This window comes from Pituophis catenifer, unplaced genomic scaffold (assembly GCF_029215685.1).
Source record: "Pituophis catenifer annectens isolate HBS135680 unplaced genomic scaffold, rPitCat1.0.hap2 SCAF_5, whole genome shotgun sequence".
NCBI classification, from domain to species: domain Eukaryota; kingdom Metazoa; phylum Chordata; class Lepidosauria; order Squamata; family Colubridae; genus Pituophis; species Pituophis catenifer.
In genome coordinates, this window is record NW_027256885.1 from 4,053,885 (window position 1) to 4,069,967 (window position 16,083).

General features: G+C 44.7%; 1 pseudogene; it reads left to right on the top strand.

The window, feature by feature from the left end:
- Positions 1-16,083, top strand: part of LOC139317390 (serine/threonine-protein kinase NLK2-like) — a 67,748-nt pseudogene that overhangs the window by 34,849 nt on the left and 16,816 nt on the right.

Sequence of the window (16,083 nt, forward strand, 5' to 3'; positions counted from 1 at the left end):
AATTAATAGTATCTCAATTATTACAATTCCCTAGTTAAATAGAGCTTTTTTTCTTTTGTGTTTTAAAATCTTGAACTCTCCTCTTTTTCCCTAAATTTCCCATTGTTTGCACCTACCTTTTTTGGTGAGGAAAAAGAAAAGAAATCTGCCTGCCTAATTTTCCAACGTTGCAGCAACAGCAAAGCCAACAGCCTGCTTTACTTTCGGTTTCGTTTTTCAGCATAGCTAGGGGGAAAAAAAACTGCTCCAGCAAGCAAACAAGCAGCAGAGCCCTGAGCAAAACAGCTGAGAGCAAATCAGCTGAGAGTCGGGAGCCGATCTAATCAAGGGCTAATTAGCCTATGCTGAAGCTCCGCGGGCCAATAAAATTACAAAAAAACACCGAACCATTTGTTAAATTGCTGGCTCGCCCGCCCCTCGCCCACCACTATTTATTGGCAATAAATAGTGGTGCAGAGGGGCGGGGCAAGCCAGCAATTTAACAAACGGTTCGGCCAAACCCCCTAGAACCAGCAGAATCCCACCACTGGCTATAGGGCGGCCCTTTGAAGCCCCGCGGCAAGAATTTAAACAGTTTTTTTTCCTCTAGCCATCAGCTGGGACTCCGGAGGCAGCAATAGATTGGGAGTGGGTGGGGTAAGCGAACGGCCGGCGATCCAACAGAGCAGAGAGTGAGGGTGAGTGAAGGCGTGGGGGGGGGTGAGAGAGGGCTTTGGCGATCCCTGTGAAATGGCCATTCGACCCCCAAAGGGGTCGCGACCCCCAGGTTGAGAACCGCTGATATAGGGTCTCTGCCAGACATCCTGTTTCTACATTCCTGATAAGATTAGGACTTTGTGGTAATGTTGTTTACTCAGCACGGTTTGCCGATGACTGAGGTCACACCATCCCCACATGTCCTCCTTTTTTATTTTATTTTTTATTTTTTAATATTTTGCAAGCATACATAATTTCAGATTTGGAAGGCCGAATTCTTGGACGAAATATTGCTAATAACCCAGGCAAACACTGTATGCAACAGCAACAACAAATTAAAGCAATGATGACTATTATAACGATGGATACTATTTGTCGCACCCATCCAAAATCTGGGAGGCAAGACCATAACCATTCCCATGGGGATTGTAGAATAGTGAAGCCAATTGGATTATCTGCAATCATGTTTTCCATGTGCTCAATTGTAGCTGAAATATTTGCTTTATAATCAGTAATATACATACAACAATGTGAATGAATCAAAGCACATACACCACCCTTGGCTGCTAAAGTAACATCTAAAGCATAACTAAATAGGATAATTAACATTTTCATTTCGTAGCGTTCCAGGGATCCAAAGATGTTGATTCCATCCGATTTCATGAAAAGGAATAGCATGTATTAAAAGTCCTTCTCTTGCATGTGTGGGAACGTGCATGCAGATCCAACAGTCTGTCCTGTTTACTAATCAAGAGACATTTTGCATATCCCATATATAGGAATTTTGATCCCAAAGTCCTTGCTCTGGAATTCCATGTTGCAAAGTCACTGTAGCCATGCAAGGAGGGAAAATACACATAAAAATAATACACATTATAATAGTTACAAAATTAGCATTTAAACAAGCAAAAGCCGCTACTAAAAAGTTCTCTGGTGTTTGTGGTATGTTCTTTTCCTGTAGCAATTTTGTAGATTGAGTAGAGAAGCTTTAATCTGTCCCCAGGTCACTTGATGAGCCTGGCGAGGTGCTCGATCCCGATCCTGCTGAGGGTTCTGCAGGCTGAGTGAGAAGTTTAGGATTGGGTTTTTCAGTCCTTGGTGCCACGCCATCCTTCCACGGTTTCACACACCTAGCAGGGATCCACACCTGGACCTGTAGGCATAAGCACAGCAGCATATCCCCTTCCTGTCACAAGTAAATGCCCTACCTGCACCAGAGCCTGCAGAGGGTATAGTACTGCAGGGGTTAACACAAGCACACACACAACCAGCCCCCTTCCCAAACCACTCCTTACCTGAGACTCTGCCCCATGGGTATATAAGGACGCCCCTCACTATTCCAGTTGCTTCTCCCAGATGTTACTAGACTTGTATGGATAAACCTGTAAATAAAAGAGATTTAATTGAATGACTTGCTTATGTCCATTATTGGGCCTGATCCACGGATCCTGTAACAAGATGGTAGCAGAGGATGGTTTAATGGCCCAATAAATCCAGGACATACAAAGGAAATCTGATTGCACGCCAAAAAGATGGCGACACTGCAAAAGCAACGCGGTGACAGCACAACGGGATCGCCAGAGAGGGCAGAGGCCACGGTCGATCCCAAGACCAGCACGATGGAAGAAGGAAAGGAAACTGAGGAAGGAAGCAACTTAGACCCCGATGATCAAGAAGACGAGAGCCTGTGGCTCGACGTCCTACAACTGCTGAAAGAGCGGGCTAACGACAAGAACCTCCTCGCGGACCTCCAAAGCTTCATACTGGACCGCGAGGTGGCAATAAGTGAGGCCGACCCGGACCTGGAGCTCGAAGAACTGGACTCAGTGAGTGGATCACCCCAAACCGACCCCACAGCGACCACCGAGCCCCATGGCCCCGCGCAAAATTTCAAACGGTGGCCATCTTTGACCATGGGGCCGGCCAAAATGGCCGACTTCCGACCAATCGGAAGCCAGGATTTAAAATGGCCGGCGCGCGAAAAGTGCTCAGCCCTAAGTGACAGGGAAAGTGACCGGGGTGAGGGGCCAGGGTCCGATCCAGATTCCGAATGCCCCCCGACCGAGCGGCAAGTCGACAAGGCCATGAAGACCCTCGCCGCCGCTTTCGGCCCAGGCCTAAGGATCACCAGGGAGGAACCGAAGGGAATCAAGCGAGCAGGGAGCTGAGGAGGGGGACACCGGGACGCCCACCCAGGGGATGCCGACATCACCGCCAGCGTGTCAACCCTCCTGAGCATGCCAGGAACGCCGCGCCCTAGATCGACTAGGCCGCAAACCCCAGAGCGCAGAGACTGGAGCGGCTACTTACCACCATCGCCGGGCCTTCCAAGCCACCTGGATCTCCACGCCAACGAGATCGCCGCGAGCCAGCCCCGCCAGAGACACCGCTGGACTCCCAAGGTCGAGACCGAGGCCTACCTGACCATGAGAGACCTCTACGCGGGAGCAGCGATGAATAGGTCCTTCCACGATGACTTCAGGGCCGAAATGGACTTCGCGCATGCGCAGCTCCACCTAGAGGAAGAAAGAAAAAAAAAACACAGAGAGGGCTTTTTAAACTCCCAGCAAGCGTCCCCATGCCGTATTGCTGTTACAAGCACCTGCAGAACCATGGACAGCAGCCTGCTGTAAGTAACTTAGCAAATAGTGCTGGGAACTTACCAAAGGACTTTCCAAAGTTGAGGATGGATGGGGGTAACATCTTAGAGTGGTCACAGCAACTTCAGGTGGTGTTCCTAAAAGAAAATATGTCACACTTTATCAATGACCCCCCAGAAAAACCATGGACTTTAGAGTTGGACTGTATGCATCATAGGGCTTTTTACCTGTTAATCTCTAGCATATCACCAACCATATATCATAGCATTGGCCACCACCTCACAGTGTCAGAGATCATACAAAAAATGTTTGGGTTATTTTACAGTGAGAGTGTGGCCACCACCACCCAGATCTCTAAGGATTTTTTCTCTGCCAGAGTTAGGCCAGGGACTCCCATAAGCGAACACCTGGTGTCCCTGAATGCCACCAGGGCCGAACTACACCTTAGGGGGGAGGTCATATCAGACCAGACCATGAAGAGTGTAATAATTAACTCTTTAGACCACACATGGGATAGTTTCATCGCACACCTGGATACAATTAGCTTAGGACATCTATCCATCGAGAGACTGTCCAACAAACTGATAGCCAAAGATAATTTGAAAAGGAGCCGCCATGACACAGCTAGGGAACACAAACACATAAAGAAGGTAGCATTCCAAGACAGGCAACATGACACAACCGAATGCTACAACTGCGGATCTAGGGGGCACCACAAGCGAGATTGTCCCAAAGGCTACAGAGAGAGAAGCAGACCAGAACACAGACTCAGACAGGCAGAGAGACACACTCCCGAAGACAGATACAGGTGCAGGGATTCCCCCAATGCATGGGACAGAAGGGGAAATAGAGACAGCTCCCGTGACAGCAGGACAGGGCCACTATACGAGATAGGGGAACGCACACACTCAACATGTCAGGATAGGGAGGTCAACTCATGGCTCCTGGACTCTGGGGCCTCTAACCACACAACCTGTAACAGACAATTGCTCTCCTCTTTTACAGAGGAGAACTTCTTGATCAAGGTTGCCAACCAAAGTGAGGTTAAGGTAACTGGAAAGGGAGTAGTAATACTGCCGGGCATGGGGAAAATGGAGGGGGTACTGCTAGTCCCAGAGATACCCCACAACATTCTAGCTGCATTAAAACTTAGTAAGGACTCGGGAATCAAAGTGACTTTCGCCGAAGGGAAGGCCCACATAAGTAAGGACGGAGAAAGCATAGGGAGGGTGTTAGTCAAACAGGGGCTGCCCTACCTAACATTCAATGAGAGCAACACCCCCAGCGTAAACACCAGCTCGGCCCCCATAAGCAGCGCGAACCAAGACAAAAATGAGGAGAGTCATGAAAGTGAGAGGGGGACACAAAGCGAAGAAGACACTGCACAGGAAGCGAACGCAACCAAACACACACAGGGAAAGCTATCAATAGGCAGACCCATGCACGATGAATGTGCCCACCTGCTGCACCGAAAATTAGGGCACGCTAGTTTCCCCGTGATTCAAAAAATGTCCAATTGTACCGAGGGTATCAAAATAAAGAATTGCGAAAACTACCTTGAGTGCTCGGTGTGCAAATGTTCAAAGTTAAAGGTCAAGCCCAGGCCAAAGAAATCCTCACGCACTACCAGCCAAGCTTTCAACTTAGTACACATGGACTTGGTGGGGCCCCTAAGGCCATCCATCAAATACAAAAAGAGATACTTTCTCACCATCGTAGATGACTATAGTCGCTACGGCTTCGTCTATACACTAAGGCAAAAGAGCGAAGCTTTCCAAAAATTTAAGGAGTTCTATAAAAGGGTAGAGACTCAAAACAACACACAGATTAAACAAATTATGACAGATAGAGGGTCCGAATTCCTATCGAGGGAATTCTCCCATTGGCTCAAATCCAGGGGCGTGCTTCACTTTACGTCGACTCCGTTTTCGGCCTTCCAGAACGGTGTCGTAGAACGACGAAACTCCACCCTGCAGACCATGGTCAGGTGCGCACTAGAGGATGCAGGGATTGGCCAACACTTTTGGTCTGAGGCCTTAGTCTACTCCAATTACACGCTGAATAGAACCTGGTCCAGTGTAATAGATAAGACACCTTACAAACTCATGTATAATAAGAAACCACAAATAGCGCACCTGCACGTGTTTGGGGTCATTGCTGATGTACACATACCAAAGCAGCTGCGCAGGAAGGGGGACAAAATATCCAGAAGGTTAAGGTTTATGGGATACGAACCGGGCACCAAAGGGTTCAGGTTTGTAGACAATAATGACAAGTTTGTAGTATCTAGGACGGCAGTTTTCCATGAACAGGCCAACTGGTCCAGGATACACCTCAACGATGTATACTCTAGGCAGGAAACGAGACTAGACAATCAGGAACAAGACAAGCAAGGCATGCTAGACAGCGTAGAAAGGAAGGAACCCAAACCCAAACACCAGGAGGTCAGGGTCAGGGAATGGAAAGGAGACCACCCCAAGATAAGTGTAGACTCACTGACACAAAAGGAAGCCAGGTACCTACACGATAACGAACACACGACAGACAGGCCGGTTAGAACAACCAGAAACCAGTTACCCAAAAGATTTGATGACTACATAATGCACATACACACATCTCCCATCACACCCAACTCCTACGAAGAGGTATTGAGACTGCCACACGAGGAGAGGTCAAGGTGGGAGTCAGCCATGACTAAGGAGATGGACAGTCTAAAGGAACTAGAAGTTTTCACCCCAACCGAGGTCCCAGAAGGAAAAAACACAATAGGTACCAAGTGGATCTTCAAGATCAAGAACTTAGAGGGGGGCAAAAACCTATACAAGGCCAGGTTAGTTGCTCAAGGTTTCGCCCAGTGGTTCCCGGAAGATTACACCGACACATACTCCCCTACCGTGAGGGCAGAAAGCATCAAGAGCGCACTCGTAATTGCCTCCATACTAGGGCTAGAAGTACATCAATTCGACGTGCAGACGGCCTACTTACACGCCAAGCTAGATAAGGAAATATACGTCAGAGCGCCGCACAGTAAAGAGACCAACAAAGGGGACACCTGGCTGCTCAACAAGAGCCTCTATGGACTGAAACAATCCGGTAAACGCTGGTACGAGTGCTTAGTCGAAGTACTGAAGTCGATGGGATTTACTGCAACCACAGCTGACAACTGTTTCTTCACCAGAAGTGGAGAAGAATCCCCTGAATACATCCTAGTCTACGTGGACGACATTCTATATATCAGCAAACACAAGGACAAGCGTGAAGCATTTGCCCACAGGTTGAACACACACTTCACATTGAAATATTTAGGAAGAATAAACAAGTACTTAGGGGTGCAGATCGATAAAACCTCTAAGGGGTTCTGGCTGTCTCAGAAAGAGAAAATAAATGAACTATTGCACAAGTGCAACATGGCAGATGCCAAAGGGTGTGAGACCCCCATGCAACCAGACTTCTTAAAGAATACACATGGCGAGTCCCCTGAATTCAAGGACAATACCCTATACAGATCCACCATAGGCTCACTTCTGTACATCGCCAACTGGACAAGACCAGACATCACCCTGCCGGTTAATCTACTGTCCAGGCACGTAGGTAGACCCACAATGTACCACTGGGACGCTGTAAAGAGAGTGCTGAGATACCTAAAGTACAGCGCCGATGCCTGCCTGCTCCTAGAGCCAAGCACATCTAGCGAGCCAGTCCTCACCTGCTACGCCGATGCTGATTGGGCCGGAGACACCAAGAGCAGGAAAAGCACCTCGGGGTACGTATTCTACCTAAACGATAGCCCAGTGCACTGGTACACGGGCAAACAAAATTTGGTAGCCACCTCGACCACGGAGGCGGAGTACATATGCCTATCCAAGGCTGCCAACAATCTCATATGGCTCGATGACCTGCTCACCAGCATCTGGGCCGATCCCACGTATCCGATAACTATTCACGAAGACAACAGAGCTGCCATAGAAATATCCAAGGCCGATGCGGTGGGTCAAAGGTCCAGGCACATTGATATAAAACACAAGCATGTGAGGCAGCTCTCAAAAATTGGATTCATAAAAGCCGTCCACTGTGACACAGAAGAACAGACTGCTGACATCCTAACGAAACCACTACTAAGCAAACAACACTCATACCTGGTATCCAAATTATGCATCAGGCCTTATATTTCCCACGAAGAACCCAACTCGCAATCACAGGCTAGGCATTTAGAGGGGGATTTGTCACAAGTAAATGCCCTACCTGCACCAGAGCCTGCAGAGGGTATAGTACTGCAGGGGTTAACACAAGCACACACACAGCCAGCCCCCTTCCCAAACCACTCCTTACCTGAGACTCCGCCCCATGGGTATATAAGGTCGCCCCTCACTATTCCAGTTGCTTCTCCCAGATGTTACTAGACCTGTATGGATAAACCTGTAAATAAAAGAGATTTAATTGAATGACTTGCTTATGTCCATTATTGGGACTGATCCACGGATCCTGTAACACTTCCCCATGTCAATAAGGGAACAAGTCCATGCCATTCAGGATTAGGCAATAAACTATACATTACCTGTGGCTGGGGATGACTTATTCTACTTCCAAAATGATCATCTACTGGAGTTGATAAATTTGTGATATTAAGATGATTCAGAGTAAACAAAACTTTATTTAACCATTCCTGTTTACCAGGAAGACCTATAGGAATTCCCCCTGTTTGTTTTTGTTTATTCAAAGCAGACTTTAATGTAAAATGTGCATGCTCCACTATGGCTTGTCCTATAGAGTTAAAAAATATGCCAAAAAGATGTTTAATTTGCCATGTGCCACAACATTCAGCAAAGGAGCGACTACAATATGCAAGACCATTGTCTATTTTTAATGTAGAAGGTAGGCCTATGACAGCAAATGTTTGAATACAATGATTAACAACATGTTTAGTAGCTTCTCCTTTCTGAGGAGTAGCCCATATAAAATAAGAAAAAGTAGCCAAAGTTGTTTGCTTTAAGCCCTCTCAGATTCACCCCAATGGAAAGAGATGGGGTGATTTGAGAACATTGAGGACATTGTTGTATGATTGCTCTAGCATGATCTAGAGGAATGTGAAATTGTTTTATTTATTATTTATTTATTTATTAAATTTTTATACCGCCCCCTCTCCCGAAGGACTCGGGGCGGTGAACAGCCAAAATTAAAACACACAATACAAATATTAAAATGCAATTAAAAACAAAATTAAATTATCTTTGGCTTCTCCAATTTAAAACCCCTTACCCATAAAATACACCCAATTAAAATTTTTAACCCAGTCCGGCTTGCTGAAATAAAAAAGTCTTCAGGGCCCGGCGGAAGGTACGGAGGTCCGGGATTAGTCATATCCCTGGGGGTAGCTCATTCCAGAGGGCGGGTGCCCCCACAGAGAAGGCTCTTCCCCGGGGGGTCACCAGCCGACATTGCCTGACAGACGGCACCCTGAGGAGACCCTCTCTGTGGGAGCGTGTTGGCCGGTGGGAGGTTATCGGAGGCAGAAGGTGGTCTCGTAAATAACCGGGTCCTAAGCCATGGAGCGCTTTGAAGATGAGAACCAGCACCTTGAAGCGCACTCGGAAGACCACCGGAAGCCAATGCAGCTCGCGCAGGAGAGGTGTCACGTGGGAGCGCCATGCAAAAGCCTTGGCATTTTGATGAAACATAGAATTACTTCCCCATGGAGTAACAGATAAAACATGTTTCTTCGTTGTCTGCAACAGCATTTCCTTCTGATAACATACCTGGGAAAGACTGATGACTTCTAATATATGCAATGTAAATTTGATTCTTTCTAATTTGCAAAACTTGCTGTAATGTCAAAAAGAGACAGAAGATCCTTATTCAAAGAAAGTGTAACATATGCACTAGGGAGATTAAAAATCAGTTGACACACATACTGAGAGTCAGAGATCAGATTAAAAAGTTGTTTGAGAAAAAATGTGGAAAGCTAAAATAACAACAGACAATTCTGAACATTGAGAAGAAACTTTCCAGATGTTGTCATGAGGATCTTTATAAGCAATCACTCCTCTCGTTCCTCCCCCATCAGAAAAACAAAGAGCTTGTGATCAATAGATGAATAGAAAATGAGGAAATCATTAAGCAAATAAACCTAGGATCTGTAGACAGATGATATGAAATACATCCTACATAGTCAATTAAAACACATTGAAGAAATAAATTATTCTGAAAATAAAGTGAAAGTCAGATTTTAAGATAGAAAGAACAATATTTATTAAATCAGTTCCATTTCTTTGACAGGCTCAAGTACACCCCAAGGTTATAATTTTAGCAGTAGTTTAAATAAAAGTTGTTGAAAAGAAAAAGAAGCCTTTCCCTTTAAGGATTGCTGAGAGGCAGAGCTTTCCCTTCCTGAATTTAAAAACTCCCAGCTGTGAGATTGCTTCAAAATGATTGGAGGTCAGCTGCTTGAGACTGCAACATCAAATCTCTCCCCCACAGATTTACATGAATGGGGAGAATAACAGGCTTTAATTGGGCTGTGCGTTTGTCATCAAGAGCTGTTACCGTAAGCCATTTGGTGCTGCGTCGAGCTGCTTGAGAGTAGAATCAATTTATTGTTTATAGGAAAGCAGGCAAGAAATAAATCAAGCACAGTGTTTCGAGGATCGCCTGTTTAAACTGTAAGAGTAACCCTTTTTTATATCCTAAAATGTCTTTTGATTTTCTATGTGACCCTTTAAAGTCTTTTAAAATTCTTAATAAATAATTGTTTTATAGTCCACTCTCTGTTTTTCCTAGCCCTTTGTAGTTGTTCGTTCCCTATAATTATTCAGCTTGCTATTTCTGTGTTTTTCTCCTTTCCTCATGTGTTAAAAATTCTAGTTACTTTGACTTAATTTCTTTTCCTTCTTTGGTGTTTGCTTTTCTTTCCTGTGTCCCATATCTGCTTTAATGTTGCTGGCCCCTGTAATTTTTCCCTTCCTTTGTTGTGGAAAATAAGGTGGCTTCAGCTTCTTAATGACCCATTGAGAAAGGTGGGGGCTGAAACTCTGCCTAAGTTTCTGCTTTAGTCTCATATCTTTCAACAAGGGTAAAACATTTTTCTTGATGGTAATGAGGCAAATAAAGCCATTCAATACAATATACTTTTTGCTGTTCTAAAACGCCCAATATTTTTATATAGTTTACTGGTAGGAAATATTAAGAAATAATTGACAATCTCTATGAGAGATTCAATCCACAAATTAAATACTCAAGATGTTATTAATTTTCTCAACTGTAGCACATACTACAGATGAAACTATAATTAAATCTCCTGGCTTTTCTTTTTTTTTAGTCAATAATTCAAATAATGGATTAAGTAAATGCGTAGGTAACAAAAAATATGAGCAGACCCAATTAATAGTACCCAGCAATTGTTACAAATTTACTAAAGAAATAACTTTAGGTAACTTTAAATGAGGAAAAGCCGGAGTAGAAAAAAAACTTCAAAAGTTTTATGTCCTAAATACAGATAAGAAACGTGCAGATGTATTTATTCTGGGCAATTTACAATCCATAGACACATAAATCATTTTATATTTCAGAAAGCCAATTAAGTTATATTTTTTGAGCTCCAATTAAAATATCATCCATACGATGATATACCAAATAAAATTTAGCAATAGATCAAGGTAAGATAAGACCCACTAAACCAGAGCCTCCAAAGTAAATTTAAATTTCACAGACTCCTGAGTGATTAAATCAAGCCCAGCATTATCTGCTGTGCAAATAAGAGACTGGAAGAGGAGACATGACTATAGGAAAGAAACTCTTTTAGCTCTATCCCAAACAACATATTGCATTGAAGTCAAAATCATTAGAAAAACTTGCTTCCAATCTTCAGGAATCAAAATATATTCATTAGATATACCCTCCACCATCCCAGCATTATAGGTGAAACACAAGCCTGTCTCTGTGATACCTTTCCTCAGCTCTCTCAAAACTTTATATGGCAAAGGATTCCACTGATATTGATCTTGTCCCTGGGGATTAACCGTCTGTATGACAAGAAAAGCTTGGAAACCCTCTGTTATTTCTACCCCAGTGAGAGTTCCTTTTTGTTGCTTTTCCTGAAACCCTGCTCTGACAGCTGAAAGTGTCTCCTGTAAAGGAGGAACCAATAAGGGAGCTGTCGGGGAGCTAATTTCTACTGGCTGTATAGCCAGCAAAGTTAGCTGAAAATAAGAAGAAGGGGGAGCAGACCCCTGATCAGAAGACAGAGAGAGAGATGGAGATGGTGCCTTGAGTTTATGAGTCCCCATAACCTCTACTGCTTCCTTACATTTTTGCCACAGCAACAAATGCTTTATTTCTGCTTGTGGCGGTGAGTCTAACTCACTTAACTTAATTCCTGCCATTCCATTATCTCTAAGTATTGTCTGCAGCTTTTTTGCATGAAGCCTCTGCTGAGCTGAGAGTTCCCCCCCCCCCATACTCACGAATTTTTGGGAGCGAAGTTCGCTGAGGTGCACCTGGGCTCGTCCGGCCGAGTAAGCATAGGAGGAATCAGGTCGGGGTCACCAGATGTTGTTTCGATGAAGAAAGACGCGTAGGCAGGATGATGGTTCACGGGAAGGCCCCTCGGGTGGAAGGCACCTTGATCAAGGCACCTCGGTGTGAGATACCTTGGGGAAGGCACCCTGACTCCATCCAGAAGGCTTCCTTTTATTGTCATTTTACAACTATCATGGCAAAACATCAATCAACGTTTACTTGTCCTGATTGGCTAAAGAAAGCTCGTGAAGTCCATATGGATCCCTCGTGTTTCCCTCATGTTATTTCCTGTGACAAACAATGCCTACGTGTTGGGCCCCCATGCCTTGTATATCTTGATATAGGGTCTCTGCCAGACATCCTGTTTCTACATTCCTGATAAGATTAGGATTTTGTGGTAATGTTGTTTACTCAGCACGGTTTGCCGATGACTGAGGTCACACCATCCCCACAATATGCCACCCTTTTCCGGAGACTCAGGGTGGCTTACAATGCATTAAGCAATAGCCTTCATACTTTTGTACATACCTGCTTAGTAGGGCTTTTGCCCCCCGCCCCAAGCACCCCCCCCCAGCTTCCAGTTTAACTTCTTTGGACAATAAGTACATGAATCTAACAGAATATGAGGTGGCCATGGAACCTGGTGGACATCAGGATCTGTGGGGTCTGGATACCATATTGGAGACTGAGATGCCAGAGTCCTTGCTGGAGACAGTGGCTTTCTATATATGAAGAGTAATGAGAATGGATGGTCAGGGATGGTCTGACAGTGGAATCCTTGGTGTTGTTTGAGCTTGGTTATTTGCTCAGAGAGCACCAAGCTCTGTTTTCAAGCTCAGAGAGCATCAATGATTCCATGATTCAATTCTGAGCTACATATATTCTCTTTTAATGGTCTTATTATTCCTGCCTCTTCTCTTTATATGTCAATGTTGCAGCACCTAGATAGGGCTATCATATCTTACATGTAATGTTTCTGTCCAACTTCACCTCCTCTCTCCTTTGCTATTTATTACTAAAAGTTATGATACTATTCTTTTAACCTCAGCAGTCAACAACACAATTTTATTTATTAAAATTGTTTATTACTTTATATGCTGCCCATCTCATTAACAAGCAACTCTGGCTTACAAACATCAATGCTCACAGAAGCCACTGCATCAGATATCGCTGCTTGGTTGGTTTTTTTTTTAAATTGTTAAAAATACTCTTAATCTTTTCACAATCCCTCATTAGAGTATGTGGTAAGATTGTCAAAATTTCATGAAATTTGAGTGGCATTTGTGGGCAGGAAATACCTCATCTTGAGATTGTGCAGTGGTGTCTAATATTAGAAAAGATTGCTTACGCTTATTTTACCTTCATTTTTGTCTTCTTTTATTTTCCTTGCAACTAAGATAAAGAGTTTCCATACTGATTTTTTTAAATTCTTAGTAATAGTTACAGTTAGTCCATTCTCACATGCATTTCTTATCTCAATTACCTTAACTGCATTGTTCTGTTTTGGAGATGCTTTTCATGATCTATAGTTCTTTTTGATTTATGCCAGTCTTTCCTTAGTTTTGTGTCCTCCAAAATTGATGGAAGCTGGCATCCCAGCCCATGTACAGAGTATCAGGTTAGGGATGGCTGATCTGTATAATAGTTTTATTTCTAAGTTTTCTTGGTTTTTTTATCTTACTTTGTCCATGCCCTTTGATATTTGTGCCTCCTAATTCTGTTGGAACCTGTTGGTTTTACAAAATGGTGGAAAAGTAATTTTTCTTTTTACTTACAATGGGAAGAGCTGGGTATTCAGATGACCTCCATTCTTTGCTCCATTCCCCATCACCCTCCTTGACAATGACCATCAGTTATGTTATCACTGAATTGATGCAAAGTGACCTTCACAAAGTCATAGTTTCTCCACAACCGTTCAGTTCCGATCATATCAAGGACTTTTTGTATCATATCCTCAGGGGTAAGTCTGACACGCAAATGCCATAAATTGGGAACTATCCATTTAGGCAAAGTTCTTTATTTAGATTCTATATGAATGTAGAAGAGAGGAGCTATCTGGCTTGGCAGCCATATAACATGACAGGGATTGTAATCATTCAGAAGAAGAATGTGAACAAGTAGGACAATGTCTATATAGAGTTGACAGACTGATGCTTAGCCTGTAATTGTAGAATCACCGATTCCAAGTTGCAAGATTCCATAGCTCCACTGATGATAAAGTTGTGGGTGCCAGAACTTAATCAAGACTAGGAATAATTGAAGGGGATGAGAAGCGAGGATGAGAATAATCAGAAGTATGGAAGATAAGTCTTATGAAGAATCAAAGACAGTAAAGGGTATTCTACATTGTCTCAAAGGGGAGACTGGAACTCAGGGGCTTCAAGTCCCATGAAGAAGTAGGTACAATTCATTGATAGTAGGCTATCTAGCTAATGCTTTGACAGTTGAGTGGTTGGCCAAATGAAGTGGTTGGAGGAGTGTTGAGATCTTCCTTGCTGCATGTCCTTGAATTGGGATGGAGAGCCATGGGGGCGGACATTCAGCGGGGGTTTGATGAGATGACCAAACAAGTTGTATTTCTGTTGTCCCTCGTGAAGGATCTCTTCCATATGTCCTTTTATATTTTCTCCTGTCATGTTGACCCAATTTCTTATGCCCTTTTCTCCTGCCCCTTTCCTTTGCTGCCGTCCTTCTTAACTGTCCTGTTGTACTTCATTCACTTTAATAGTTTTCCTCCCCTTTTTCCTTCTTTTCTGACATTTCTGGCACAGTTGCAATTCCGTAAAATAAATCTGAGAAAGTTGATCATCTGAGTAATCTATCAAGGAGGAAACAGCAGTCAGGAATGGGTTAACTCCGTCTGTTAACTGCTTGGACTGAGTCTGCGAATTGTTAAGCCATACCTCTTCCTGTTGCTTGCCAGCTTTTTAGACTCAGTCTAACTGGACAGACGTGGTTTCTCTGAGCTGTCCATTCACTGACTGTTTTTTCCTTGGAAAAATTTTTTTTATTTGTATTTTCTACTTGCTGAGGTTTGACTTCCTATCAGGTAAACCTTTAGTTTCTTTCCAGCGTGAAGGGCAATTCAGCCTGAGTCCGCTGAGGGCTGTGGGGGTGGCAAGAGGTCACCCATAATTCTATGCGCCCTGCCCCCCCCCTCCTGGCACTCCTCTCTAGGAGTCTCTGGAGGCTGGGGACAGCAAAAAAGTCACTTCCTGTCCAACCGTTTCTGGCCTCTGGAGGGCCACCGAGAGGGTGGGGAAGGCTGTTTTCGCCCTCCATAGACTCATAGAGAGGATCTGGAGCCAGGTGAGAAAGAAAAACAGGCCTTCCCCACCCAACCCAGGCCCTCCGGAGGCAGGAAACAGCCTGTTTCCCTGCTTCTGGTAGGCCCAGAAGGCCTGAAAATCAGCTGGTGGAGCTAAGCTCACGTGCCCACTGATATGGCTACGTGTGCCACCGGTGGCACGCGTGCCATAGGTTCGCCATCATGGCCCTAGACCCTATTCTGGTGGAGTCTCAGGACAAACGCAAGATTATGCCTAATTTGACCAGACGGGCGGCGGTCCACCTGAGTCTGTATTTTCGTCCCTCTTCCTTTTGGGGAGAGGACAGTGATTTTGGGGGGCAATGATCGCAGAGACAATTTGCCTTCAGACAGGGTCAGGACAGGCAGGGCAGACAGGGACACTGTTTTCCACCAGAACGTTCCTTTCAGGGCGGGAGGGGGTTGCCCCTATCGACGGTCCAAATGACTGCTCTTCCAAGCCTCCCATAGGGGGCCGGCTCGCTCTCTTTGCCGACCAGTGGGAGGCTTCCACTTCAGACTCTTGGGTCAGGGAGACAGTAAGGTCAGGCCTCTCCCTGGAATTCCTGTCCAACCCTCTGAGGTTCTTCGTCCGCTGTCCCGTGTTGCAGGATCGAGTAAAGCGGTGCCTCATGGATTCGGCCATAACACACTTATTGGCCATTCAAGCCATTCAGCCAGTTCTGGAGGCGCACCACGGTCAGGGATTTTATTCCAGAATGTTCCTGGTTCCGAAGTCCTTGGGGGGTTGGAGGGCAATTCTCGATCTCAAGACCTTGAACCATTATATAATGTATCGCAGGTTCAAGATGCAGTCTCTTCACTCCATTCTGGAGGGCATCAGGAAAGGGTGATCTCCTCATGTTGGTGGATCTCATGGCGGCCTACCTGCATGTCCCCATTCATCCAGATTACAGACAATTTCTCCGTTTTCAATATGCGGGGAAACATTATCAGTACCAGGCGTTG